Here is a 12,860-nt window from a genome sequence, read left to right as displayed (position 1 = left end):
CCATACCATATTGACTCCACAGACAATAGCCAGATACCGAATAGCCAGGGAGAAGTACACCAGTTTGTGTGCTTGACGAGAGCTACCGGAATCAAAGATTTGCCAGTTTGCGAGCTTTGTCACCAATCCGTGTGCAGTGCAGGAGTCCCCCGACATCCTCTGTCTTGTCCTCACAACTGAGGCCCAGGAACAGCGACATCTGCAGGAACTGCCGGAACAGAAGTCATCAGCTGCATCTTTTTCTTCAATTGTAAAGTTACTGTAAAACCAGACTGAGAGTACTTACTTCTCGCAGTGAAAGTGCTTGGAACTTTCCCAACTAACAAGCCTTATCAGCTTGTGACCCTGCATATCATTCTTCTTGCTACAAACGACTCCTAAGACTTTTCTGTTTCACTATCACAACTGCGGTATCATATCCAAGACTTTAGCCCATTGACTTTGGCCTAACCCATGAAATTGAATTGACTCTTCTGGTGAACATTAAATATTTACACTGTAAGAATAACTTGTAATCTTTCATGTTCTAAATAACCTATGCCTTTTTGCTCCTCCTTCAAAGTAGTCTGAATGCCTCAGAAACTTAAAGTGTAGAGTAATGAAGTATATTTGTGTATGATATTTAACTGCCTCCTTCTAGTGAATGTTTTATAACTGACTGTTGAATAAATGAATAAGTGTTTAACCAAGAAACCTTGAGTGTAAGAATTTATTTGGCCACCTGTGATAGTAGACCTCTGTGTAACATCATTACAGATGACAATGCCTCTTAAGATAAGCCTGGCTTCTCAGCTCCGCTATCACAAAAAGTGCAGTACAGACTCTGCTTACACCTGTAGTCGTCCCCAAGGGTACCGCATACAAACACTGCCAAACACAGATGGTACAAAAAACAACTGTAATCTTGCTTTCTTCACAAAAGTCCACATATCTCTTGGCAAGAAAACTGTCACAACAGTAGGCATAATCTACCATACTGGTGCCACAACCACTGCAGTCCACTATGCTGCATATGTCAAAAAAAAGAAGTGGTTGGTTTGAATGTAATGATACATCCGTTACTCTAAAACATAGGTTACTAGCAAATGCCTACTTAATGTTCCTTAAACCCAAATTTAGTAATTGAAATTTAGCACAATAAACAGTTAGAATACGCCAACTGGTATCTAACTACATTCATAATACTACAATACTACTTTTAAAAGGCTAAGTAGTTAGAATACACCAACAGGTATCTAGCTACTTTAAAAATACCCTTCATTGCACTGCACTCCAAATACACCATCACAATTCTTCTTACTACAAAACTTCTTCTAACGTCCAATATACTTAGAATACACAGGTATCTAAACACTTTAAACATTCCCTTAATTACAACCCACTTCAAATAAACATCCTGTCACACTTATATGTAATTGTTTATTTTTGTAATCCTCTATTGATTGTTTTTCCCAAATGACCCAATGATTATTGAACGCCAACTGTGTACCACACATCAATGTTGTACCAAACATAGTACGTAGAATATACTGATTATCAAGGTCTAAAAAATACATGAATATGTGAAATGGTATGCAATTAAACATTTTAAACTATCCTGCTTAACGTATGCTACTGTGTTTTTTTTGACAGAGAAAACACCAAAGATTCCACCTTCATTAACCCAACTAAATGTAATCCTTTTTGTTATCTTTATAAGAAACAAATACACATTTGATAAGCATTACCCTTAATTGTACTACATTCATAAATATTATTTACACTTCAATTGTATTATTCCACCATATTACAAATAATCTATACTCCTACTACAGTACCTATAATTACTATACAAATATTAATATGTTGTATGTGGCCAGGGGCCAGATTTCTGGGGGCTACTGACCACAACCACCACAAAATAATGCAACCATATAACAAGTACATCCAATATATGTTGAAATAAGAAAACTCAGCAAAAACAAAGGGGTGATGGCTGGAAGGTTTAGAATGAATCTTAACCATTGGCAATGCTCTGGGCAACCCTCCAGACCAACGTTCTTCGTCTGCCAAGCCATTACAGAAGGGGAAAGACCATATGCAAATCAGGCTTGGCCCCACCCCAAAAGGGGCAGTCCAGCCCAAACTGCTAAATCACATCCCTTCTGCACAAGACCACAAGCATCCCCAAACATGTTTCACCCTTGTTGGGGCTCATCAGTGAGGAGTAGCTTCGGTCTCTAGGACCAACAGGCACGGGACCCACATCTGGGCATACCCGTCCCACTCGGGGTGACAAAGCAAAAACAAAGGGGTGATGGCTGGAAGGTTTATAATGAATCTGAGCCACTGGCAATGCTCTGGGAAACCCTCCAGACCACCGTTCTTTGCCTGCCAAGCCATTACAGAAGGGGAAAGAACATATGCAAATCAGGCTTGGCCCCACCCCAAAAGGGGCAGTCCAGCCCGAACTGCTAGGGCACATTCCTTTTGCACGAGACTACAAGTATCCCCAAACATGTTTCACCCTTTTTGGGGCTCATCAGTGAGGAGTAGCTTGGCTCTCTAGGCCCAGCAGGCACGGGACCCACGTCTGGGCATACCTGTCCCACTCGGGGTGCCAAAGCAAAAACAAAGGGGTGATGGCTGGAAGGTTTAGAATGAATCTTAACCACTGGCAATGCTCTGGGCAACCCTCCAGACCACCGTTCTTCACCTGCCAAGCCATTGCAGAAGGGGAAAGACCATATGCAAATCAGGCTTGGCCCCACCCCAAAAGGGGCAGTCCAGCCCGAACTGCTAGGCCACATCCCTTTTGCACGAGACCACAAGCATCCCCAAACATGTTTTGCCCTTGTTGGGGTTCATCAGTGAGGAGTAGCTTGGGTCTCTAGGCCCAGCAGGCACAGGACCCACGTCTTGGCATACCCGTCCCACTCGGGGTGACACAGCAAAAACAAAGGGGTGATGGCTGGAAGGTTTAGAATGAATCTTAACCACTGGCAATGCTCTGGGCAACCCTCCAGACCACTGTTCTTCATCAGTGAGGAGTAGCTTGGGCCTAGAGACCTAGATAAACATTAATGTGTACCTAAATGGCACTGTCTTGGTCCAATGCCCTCAGGCCAACAGCCTCTCCTTTGATAGATGCTTCCCGTGCCTCATCAACTTCCTTTCCTCTCCTGCTGTCTCTTCTTTCCCTTCTCCGGCTTCCTTGCCTCCTTGTTCTGCCACCTATCTGGCTCCTTCATCCTCCTCTTTGGCTACCTTGCCCTCTACTCCTTCCTCTGCCCACCCTTGGGCTCCTTCTACACTTCAGCAGGGAGTACCTGTCACCTGTACCCTTCCCCGAAAGTCTTTCAAGGTGGGCAACCTTCTCCACATTGCCACTGTAAACTCTTGATCAGCTGCCAAACACTTCTCCGCCATCTGCCATCTCATGGCAGAACTTGACCTTGATGTTCTCGGTCTAACCGAGACATGGTTCATGGCCAGATCTGTCACAAGTTTAGACACTCTCCTCCCTGATGGCTACAAGATCCTCTCCGCACCCAGATCCACCCATCCCGGTGGGGGAGTAGCTTTGATCTTCCTGGTCAGGTAACCTCCTTCGTCTGTGAGTGGGCGGACCTCTCCTCCTCCCTCCTGGCCTCGCCCACTCAACTCCCTACTCTTAGAGACCTCAACATCCACCTGGATGCTTGCTGCCCCTCCTCTGGACTATTTGGCAACCTCTGTGACTCTCTTTCTCTCTCTCTATTCTTCCCTCTGGCCCAACTCACTCTGCAGCCACACCCTGTATGTGCTGATCTCCTCAGACCTACCCCTTTCTAACCCTCTCACCACTCCTCGCTCCTGGAGTGAACACTTTCTCATCTCCTCTCATCTCTCTCTCTCTCTCGCTCTACCTCTCAGGCCGAGCCACCCCCTTCATTCCCACCCACCTTCTCGGTCATCTGACCCATGAAGCTTGTGTCAGTTGAGGCTTTTGCCGCCACTTTCTCTCCCTCTCCTGCACCTCTGGCTGACTCACATCCTGACAAAGCCCTCTCCAACCTCCATTCGTCTATCTCTGACACTCTTGATGTACTTGCCCCTGTCATGCGGATCCACCTGAAGCCCAAAGCCAAGTGCAACTCTTGGTACGACTCAGACCTTGTCACCCTTAAACGCAAGTGTAGAGTGGCTGAGAGGAAATGGCTGGCATTTTGTGTATCCTCTGACAAACTGGCCTGCCGCCTGCTCCAAAGGCAATACCGACTCTCTGTCCACACTAAGGGAGCTCAGCTCACATTCAAGTCTGCATCTCTGCGGCATCTAACAACTCAGCCAAACTCTTTAACCCCTTTATGCCAAGGGTCCCTTCCACCACTGCCAAACTTGCTGTGCTGAATTTGCCATTATCCAGGCTTTCAAGAACAGGTTGAGTGGAAACCAGAAAAACATATTTTGATATGGTTACCAGGAGTTTTGTGAGAGGTAAGTGACAGTGGCCTTTTTTCCAATAGGACATGCTGAAAGGAATGGAAGAGAAGGGTATGAAAGCTGAATGGGAGGTCAGAAAGGCATACATTTCAGAAAAGTAGACGAAATTCCAAGTTTAGGAAGGAGTTATTTGCGCAGGTCATCCAACAACTATGTAGGGAAAAATTCCATAGTTTGGGGAAAAATTGGGAACATGACATAAAAAAAGGTATGTGGTGGACATGGTTGGCTCATTAAGTCAATGGCTTCAGTGAAGTTTGAGAAAAGCAATCCTCTGCTACATACCCTGACTTTTCCAGTTAGGAAATCACACATTTTTTGTAATGTTTCACAAAAGAAGCAATACCACAAGCCAAAAACTGAGCCATGGTACACATGATTTGTAAGTTTATGGCCTAAACAAGTGTACTTATCATGTGTAAAAAAGGAAAACAAATGTGGTGAGGAAGGGCAAGTATACATTTTTTGAAAGAGCACAGGCAGACCTTTTGAAGGGTAGGTGACTTGTTTAGGTTACAAAAGCGTATAGTGATTAAAGCAGTGACTAAATGTAGGTCACATTTGGGAAATGAAAGGGTTATGTGACAAAGTGCAGCAGCAGATGTGTCAAAACATTATTAAAACCAAGCAAACACAACACATGTCCTACTTTCATGTGTTTCCATAGGTGTCCCAATGAAAATCACACCTCACACATGTGGTTGCACCTTCCATGAGCACACAGGGAAAAGGCTAAACCACTGCTAACCCCAAGTCTTTCGGCAGAGCAGATTTTGAAGAATTTTGCTCTTGTGGACATTCTACAGATTTGGGCTTGGGGTATCAAAGCCACCAAGGAAAAACAGGGAACCCCATGCATTTCCAAAAAGGAGAAACCTGTGGGAATCCATAGAGGTCTGACTTGTATGAATCGCCCCAGAATTCATTACCCACAATCCCTGGCATAGTCCAAAATTTGGCAAACAAAACACACCATTTTCAGACATTTCCCTCTGCCCACCCACCGAAACAAGCCAGCAACACCACATGTCCTACCTTTCCACATTCCCACAGTTGTCCCGATAGAAAAGGTACCTCACATGTGTGGGTACACCTACCTGGGCGCAAAGGGAAAAGGCTAAACCACTGCTATCCCCAAAGGGTTTGGGGAGCCAACCTACAGATTTGGGCCCTGGGTGTTGCAGACACCAAGGAAAACAAGCAACCCCATGCATTTCAGAAAAGAAGACACCCGTGGCAATCCACAGATGTCTGAATTGTGCAAATCGTCAATGAATGTATTACCCACAAGCCCCCGGCAAAGACCCACGTGCGAGACGCGTGCCCAAGGCCAGGGACATTATCCCCGACTTTCCTGGAGCTCTGGCTGGCTTGTGTTACAGCTTCTCCCTCCTGGAAAGGATGAGGAATATCCTGGTACTCCCTGGAACCAATGCTGGGCTTGGGGATGTTCAACCCACATGGGAGTCAGCAGCCCAAGAACAGTGATATGACCCCCTACCGCCCTGGAGTTCTGGCTGGGCTGCATTACAGCTTCTCCCTCTGGGAAAGGTTGGGGACCCTGCCGAGGCTCCCTGGACCCACTGCTGGACTTGGGGATGGTCAGACCACATAGGAGACAGCCACCCAAGGCCAGGGACATCCCCTCCGACCATCTTGGAGTTCTGGCTGGCCTGTGCTACAGCTTTTCCCCACCAGGGAGCCCTGGCAGTGTGCCAATACTTCTCTGAAGGGAGAATTTGTAACACAGGCCAGCCAAAAATTCAGGATGGTCCAAGGTGATGCCTCTGGCCTTGGGCGCCTTGTCTCCCATGTGGGTCGGCCGTCCCCAAGTCCAGTGGCAGTTCCACGGAGCCCTGGCAGGATCCCCATTCCTTCCCAGAGGTGACATCTGTAACGCAGCACAGCCAGAGGTGCAGCCTGGGCTTGCGGATGGTCAATCCACATGGAAGACAGCCGCTCCCAGGGAAACACCAATGTAATGTTGTCAAAACAGCAATGATCCTCCCTCTCCTAAAAAAGCAATGGGCTGACCCAAACCTACCGGCTAACTTCCGCCCTGTATCTCTCCTTCCACTCTACTCTAAAGTGTTTGAAAGTTTTGTGTTCAACCATCTTATCAGTTTATTAGACATCCACAACCTTCCAGATCCTCTACACCCAGGTTTCCACTCCTGTCACTCCACGGAAACTGCTCTCATGAATGTGTCCAACTTCATCGGATCTGCTAAGCATTCAAACCTATCCTCTATCCTAATTCTCCTTGACCTGTCTGCTGCCTTTGAGACAGTCAATCACTCTGATCTCCTTAATATTCTCTTTCTTCTTGAGATTCACGATCAAGCCATTCTCTGGATTGAATCCCACCTTGCACCTCGCCCATTTTCTGTCTCCTGGAGTAACAGCACCTCTCAAGTCACTCCTCTAAATTTTGGTGTCCACAAGGATCTGTCTTGGGTCCGCTCTTCTTTACACTCTACACTTCTGCTCTTGTGGCACTAATCTCCTCATTTGGGTTCTCGTATCAACTCTTTGTGGACAACACCCACATCTTCTTCTCTTTTCCTGAGCTCTCCTCTGATCTCTCTATCAACATTTCCAACTGTCTCTCTGCCATTAAATATTGGATGGCTTCATACTATCTGATGTTAAACTCTATCAAATCCGTGATACTCTTTTTCCCTCCCAAAAGCTCCCTCATCTCTTCCTCTGCCTATCCAGTTCCCACATGACAGTCTCTCTCCTACTCTTGTTCAGCTAGAAATCATCCTTCTCACACCTACTCTACTTTCATCTCTAAAACTGGAACAATGGCAACAATAGCTTGCTTCATCCTCCTAAATATTAGGACAAAAACTCCTTCCTTTCAACAGCACCAAGCATCTTTTAGCCACTTTTGTCTTCTCTAAACTGTACTACTGTGCCAGCATCTTCTTTGGTCTCCCCAGCCATGCTTTCTGTCCTCTCAACAAGATCATTAACTTTGTTACCAGGACTCTGTTTCGACTCTCTCACTTAACACATACTTCCTCGTAGTGTCACCAGGCTGGATGGCTGATGATGCAACGCAGGGCAAGATTTAAATGATCTTTCCTGTTCACAAATCTATCCAGGGTAAGGCAGCACTGTATCTATCTTCTTCTTTCCAACTCTACACACCTTTCTCGTAAACTGTGCTCTGCCTCCTCGAAAACCCTTGTGGCTCTTCGCCCTCCCTGTGCTTTCTCTCGCGTCTGCTCTTTCTCTCTTCTTGCCCCACTTGTATGGAATTCTCTTCCCCTGGACATCTGATAAACAGTCCATATGGATTTGTTCAAAAATAAACTAAAAGCTTACCTCCTCGCTTCTGAGTTACCCTCTTAAGCTAACTCTCGTCTGACTGCTAGCTAATATTTTTCCCTTGCCTCTAACCTGCCTCTGTCTCTCACTTTCTCTGCATCCATTCTAGGACTTCACCAATTATGGCATCAATCCTAGACACAACGTGCAGTATGCTTCATTTTGAATTGGAAATCTAGGAAAAAATGGAAAATGTAGTTTATTTCTAAATTAGCATACAACCACTTGCGAAATTTGTGGGGCATTACTGTATGATCTATCACTGCCTCCCAGTGCTCTGGGGGCAGTGTGCACTGGGAGGATTGGGACTTTGTTAGCAGAAGCCTGTGTGCCCTTATATTATCGAGTACCACAAGGCATTCTAACGATGGCCGCCACTTCAATGATACTCAGAATGCTCTTCTGAGTTCTCCTTTTGCCCGCCTCCCCTCTTGCTGATCAGGCAATCCAGCATTCATCTTGTCTATCGAGGAACCGGCAGGCTTTAGCCGACCCCCTCTGCAAAGGCCCACATCAAAGACCCTGTCTGTTCCTGTCCGTTCCTGGCTGGGCTTGCAAGCCCTACTATCCTACTACTGCAGCAAAGATGCTTAATCATGTTGGTTACTCCATCCATGCACCTCTGGACTGTGACATCGCCCCTCTTTCCATCACGTGAGTACTGACTGTTGGTTGGTGGCTGCCTCATCTCTACTTGACTGACTCCCCCTGCCTCTCCAGTCACTCGCATTCCCCAGCTCTGCTGGCAGATGTCCCCTGTACTAAGGTGAAACTTCACTCTGCTGTTCACTCCCTGAACCACATGTCTACTGACCTCACATGTGTACTGATGTGCTGCAATACCTGTGTCTTCCTACATTGTATGTGACTGTTAGTGTAAAAACCAAATGAAGGTGCCTTCATCCTGCATTGTATGTGACTGTTAGTGTAGGTGTGCCTTCATCCTCCACTGTTTTGTTATGTGTACTCTTAACACCCACTTGGCCTACTGTGTATCTGGTTCAGAACTGTGAATTGCAGCACACACATACACAGCCAACTCACCCTTGCATTTCGCTCTGCCTCTCACTTCCTACTCTCACTCCAAGATGGCACTCACCATCTCCCCAATCTACTCCAACTTCTGCACCATCACCTATCCTCCCTCTCTCAAAAAAGCTGGGTGGAAAAAGCACAAAAAAAGACATCCTTGCTGCAAACCCTGTCCTCCCAATTGCAGACACCTATGTCTGTGCATCATCCAGAGAAATCATCAGTGATATCCTATTATCTGTCCCATCTCCTGGCATATGGATCTCTCACCTCGCAGCCACTCCCCCCCTTATCTCCCACATCCATTAATGGCGACACCATGTGGGAAGTCGTCCATACAAGCTCCTTCTAATTTTACTGTTGCATCAATGTCTACCTCACAGACACGGTCCTGGTTCAAGGCCCTCAGGCAACCTACTTCTCTTTGACCGGATCATGCCATCTCTAATCAATTTCCTTCCTTCCCCTGCCTCTTTCCCTTCTATCCCCCTACTCCACCACTTCTGACTGAAGTCCCCTACACTCCCCTACACTGCACCTCAAAAAATCTTCAAAGGCAGCAATCGTCTCCACCTGAAGACCCTCAACTCATGCTCAGCCATCAAACACTCTGCTGACATCTGCCTTTCAGTTACCTCCTTTGACTCACTCCAACCTGACAGCTTTAAGATCACCTCAAAGCCTCAACCCCACCATGATGGCGTCGGGGTTGCCTTAATCTTCCCTGAGTGGATTCCTTTTTCCATCCTACCCACTCTGCCCTATTCGTCCTTTGAGAGTGTAGTATGCCAATTTGTCTTCTCTCCTTCCTCCACCTTGACCATTGTTACCATTTACCGGCCTCCAGATGCTTCTTCTCTGTTCCTCTCTGAGTGGGCGGAGTTGTGTTCCTCCCTACTCTCTACCACCTCCAAAATTCTACTCCTGGGTGACTTAAACACTAACCTCTGCTCCTCCCTATTCCTCTCCATTCTTCCCTCTGGCCCAAGTGATTCTGCTGGATACACGCTAGACACCATCATCCACTCCAACCTCACTCTCTCTATTCCCTTGGTCACCCCTCTCAGCTTGTCTGACCACTCTCTCCTCAGTACCTATTGGCGCCATGACTGTCTCCAAAATCGTGTCCGTGTCTGGGTGCCCTGAATGGGGAATTACCGGGCCATTCCGAGTGTGGAGGGCCCGGTAATTCCTCCTTCAGGGAACACAGGCCCAGTCCTTCCCCATTTGAGCCCCCATAGGCCTCAATGGGATTGGGGAGGGAGCTAACAACAGGCCTGTCAATTACGGGTCCATTGTTAGCTCCCTGGTTCTCTCGAGCAACCCGCTATGGACGTCTGGAAAAACCAGACGTCCACAGCCGGTCCCACGAGGGGACCTCGTAATAGTGCGTAGTGGGTTTAATGGAGCCGGCACCATTACCGGTGCCGTTAAACCCATTCTGCACATCTTGTAATGAGGCCCTGTGTATTAATCAAAGTAATATTTTACATGATGAGAGGGCTGGGCCCACATCTAGCACACCCCTGCCACTTCAAGTGACAATGGAAAATGGAAATGGTAATTTATAAACATCATTGAATTAATCATAACCACCTGAACCCCCTGTAATCCACTCCCTATTAAATTGTTCCAGGAAGCAGAGTGTTTCCAGCCAACATGACAGTTTGTTAAAGTGTCCAGAGAGACACCAACTATTGGCTGTATATAGATTATGAAGTGCCATCACAAATGATGGTTTCCCATTCAGGAATAGAGACCCCAACCCTGGTTTTGCATGCCCTCCACGTGCTCATTATGCTGAGTTGTTTGGGATGCAAGGGAGTGAATAACAATTTACACATAATAGCCAACTTAAGCCTCACTGAAATACATGCAATGAATTGTAAGCAATTTGGAGATGAGCATCGCCAACATATATAAACAATGAGAAATGCTGAATGAAAATACAGGAACACATTTTTTCATCAGTGTAACTTTCACTTTTACTTAAATTATTGCAACAAGCACATGTATACAGCCACCTTAATCCCGGCATATGTTTCAGCAATAGTACTAATTCCTTTGCGTGTGGATTTATTTCAGTTTACCTTCAAATCCAACCCTACAGTCGCTGAATTTATCCATGAATGGAAGTAGAAAATCAAAGTTCAGCCACCAAAATCCTGATTGTTCGCTTTTCAGATCTTCCACGCCCCCAAGCTCCACTCTTTAGTGTGTTTTTAATGATGTACCTGCACACTCTGAGTGGAAACCTTCTTATTGTGGCAACAACTTCCAGTAACTCACAGCTGCACACCCCCATGTACTTCTTTGTTGCTATGTTGTCACTAATTGACATCACATACACCTCAGATGTTCTCCCTGCAATGCTGGCACACTTCATTCTTAAGGACTCACATGTTTCTCTCACAAAGTGCAAAGTGAATTCTGACATTTCCATTGGAGCTGCAGAGGTTGTTTTGCTCACAGTGATGGCTTATGATCGGTATGTGGCCATCTGCAATCCTTTACATTACACCTCCATCATGAATCTAGCTGTGTGCATATGGCTGGCTGCAGGAAGCTGGGTTGGCGGTCTCATGGTTGCTCTACCAATCACCATAGCTGTGTCTGCGTTCTCCTACTGTGGCTCTCACACTATCAATCACTTCTTCTGTGATGTGACCGCACTGATGAAGATCACATGCACCAGTACTTACACAATTGAAATATTATTTATATATGTTACTGGGGCTTCATTATCACTGGGGTCTTTTCTTTTGATCATCATATCGTATGTCAACATTATCTCTTCTATTTTGAAAATCAAGGCAAAGGGGGGCAGTGGGAAGGCGTTCTCGACCTGTGCCTCCCACCTGACTGGTTTTTGTTTTCTATGCATCTCTCTGTGCTACATATCTTCGACCAAAATCAGCCATGGGGGACAGCAAGATCTCCTCTTTGATCTATATCATAATTGGTCCTCTGTGTAACCCCCATTATGTACAGTCTGAAGAACACAGGGTTTAAAAATGCCCTAAGGAAGAACATGAATAAATCACAGTCTTCATGAATGAACACAATCTCAAACAGAAATGTGGCTTAATCAAATATGGATTGTAATGAAAATGTTACTGTCATGACGTTGTTGAAGTTTCTCCAAGTCTTTCTGATTTGCCTTTAATCATTGCCATTTTGCCCGCAAGATGTAGCTTTGATTGCAGAATGAGATTTACTAATCAGCACGTGTAGATGTTGCAGCAATAAGTGAAATAGTGAGTTTGAATGCGGTTGCACGTATCATAGCGCTACACATTCAATTGTAACTAAAATATATGAAGGAAGATAAATGATTGCTGTCTCGTGCAGAAGGGATGTGACCAAGCAGTTTGGGCTGTATTTGCATCTGAAAAACAAAGGTATCCCCTCACACTTGTGTGCACAATGCCTGTGGTTTTCAATCAATAAAGACATGCAAGTTCTTGTTAGACTCACTGTAAGTGGTTTTAATTGTATGAATTACTTAATGAATATTGCATCCTATTTATCAGTTGCACTCCAGTGCACGAGTGTGAGGGGATACCTTTGTTTCTCATGTTTATTGATCTGACCGTTTGGTGTTATCATCTTCTTCCCACAAGATGCTGACAATGTCACTAATTCCCAACCAAAACAACACTCATTGAAAGATTGGCACAGTGACACTTGGTAACACCAACACATCCTTTGCTGATTTTTTAAATTTTTTTAATAATTTGTTTAGTTGAAGATACAACTTTTCAAATTGTTTTATACAAAAGAGGAGAGAAGAAAAAGCATCATACATGTACAAATTAATTAACATACTATCCAACATATAAATACATAAACGTAAATGATTTTCCATTAGTGCATAAAAGAGATACCATTCCACATCACTAACCATAAATTCATTAATGCCATCATATTATTTACATTCCGTTCCAGTCTTGCTACTCTTAATTCATGTGTGTCCCTTTTGACATGAGTTGACCATTTCCTAATCTTTCTGAGTTTTCATAATT

General features: G+C 45.3%; 1 non-coding gene and 1 pseudogene across 1 annotated transcript; both read left to right on the top strand.

Annotated features, from left to right (window-relative positions):
• Positions 1–9,973: 9,973 nt before the first annotated feature.
• LOC138562825 (small nucleolar RNA SNORA49) lies at positions 9,974–10,108 on the top strand. The gene has a single exon (XR_011299347.1). It is a non-coding gene; the product is annotated as a small nucleolar RNA SNORA49 (small nucleolar RNA).
• Positions 10,109–10,964: 856 nt separating this feature from the next.
• LOC138562815 (olfactory receptor 9G4-like) lies at positions 10,965–11,890 on the top strand (annotated as a pseudogene).
• The last annotated feature ends 970 nt before the right edge of the window (positions 11,891–12,860 follow it).

This window comes from Ambystoma mexicanum, unplaced genomic scaffold (genome assembly GCF_040938575.1).
Source record: "Ambystoma mexicanum isolate Mex_15411 unplaced genomic scaffold, UKY_AmexF1_1 Mex_scaf69, whole genome shotgun sequence".
Taxonomy (NCBI): domain Eukaryota; kingdom Metazoa; phylum Chordata; class Amphibia; order Caudata; family Ambystomatidae; genus Ambystoma; species Ambystoma mexicanum.
Note: the sequence above shows the minus strand (reverse complement) of the source record. Positions and strands in the feature narration are given on the sequence as shown.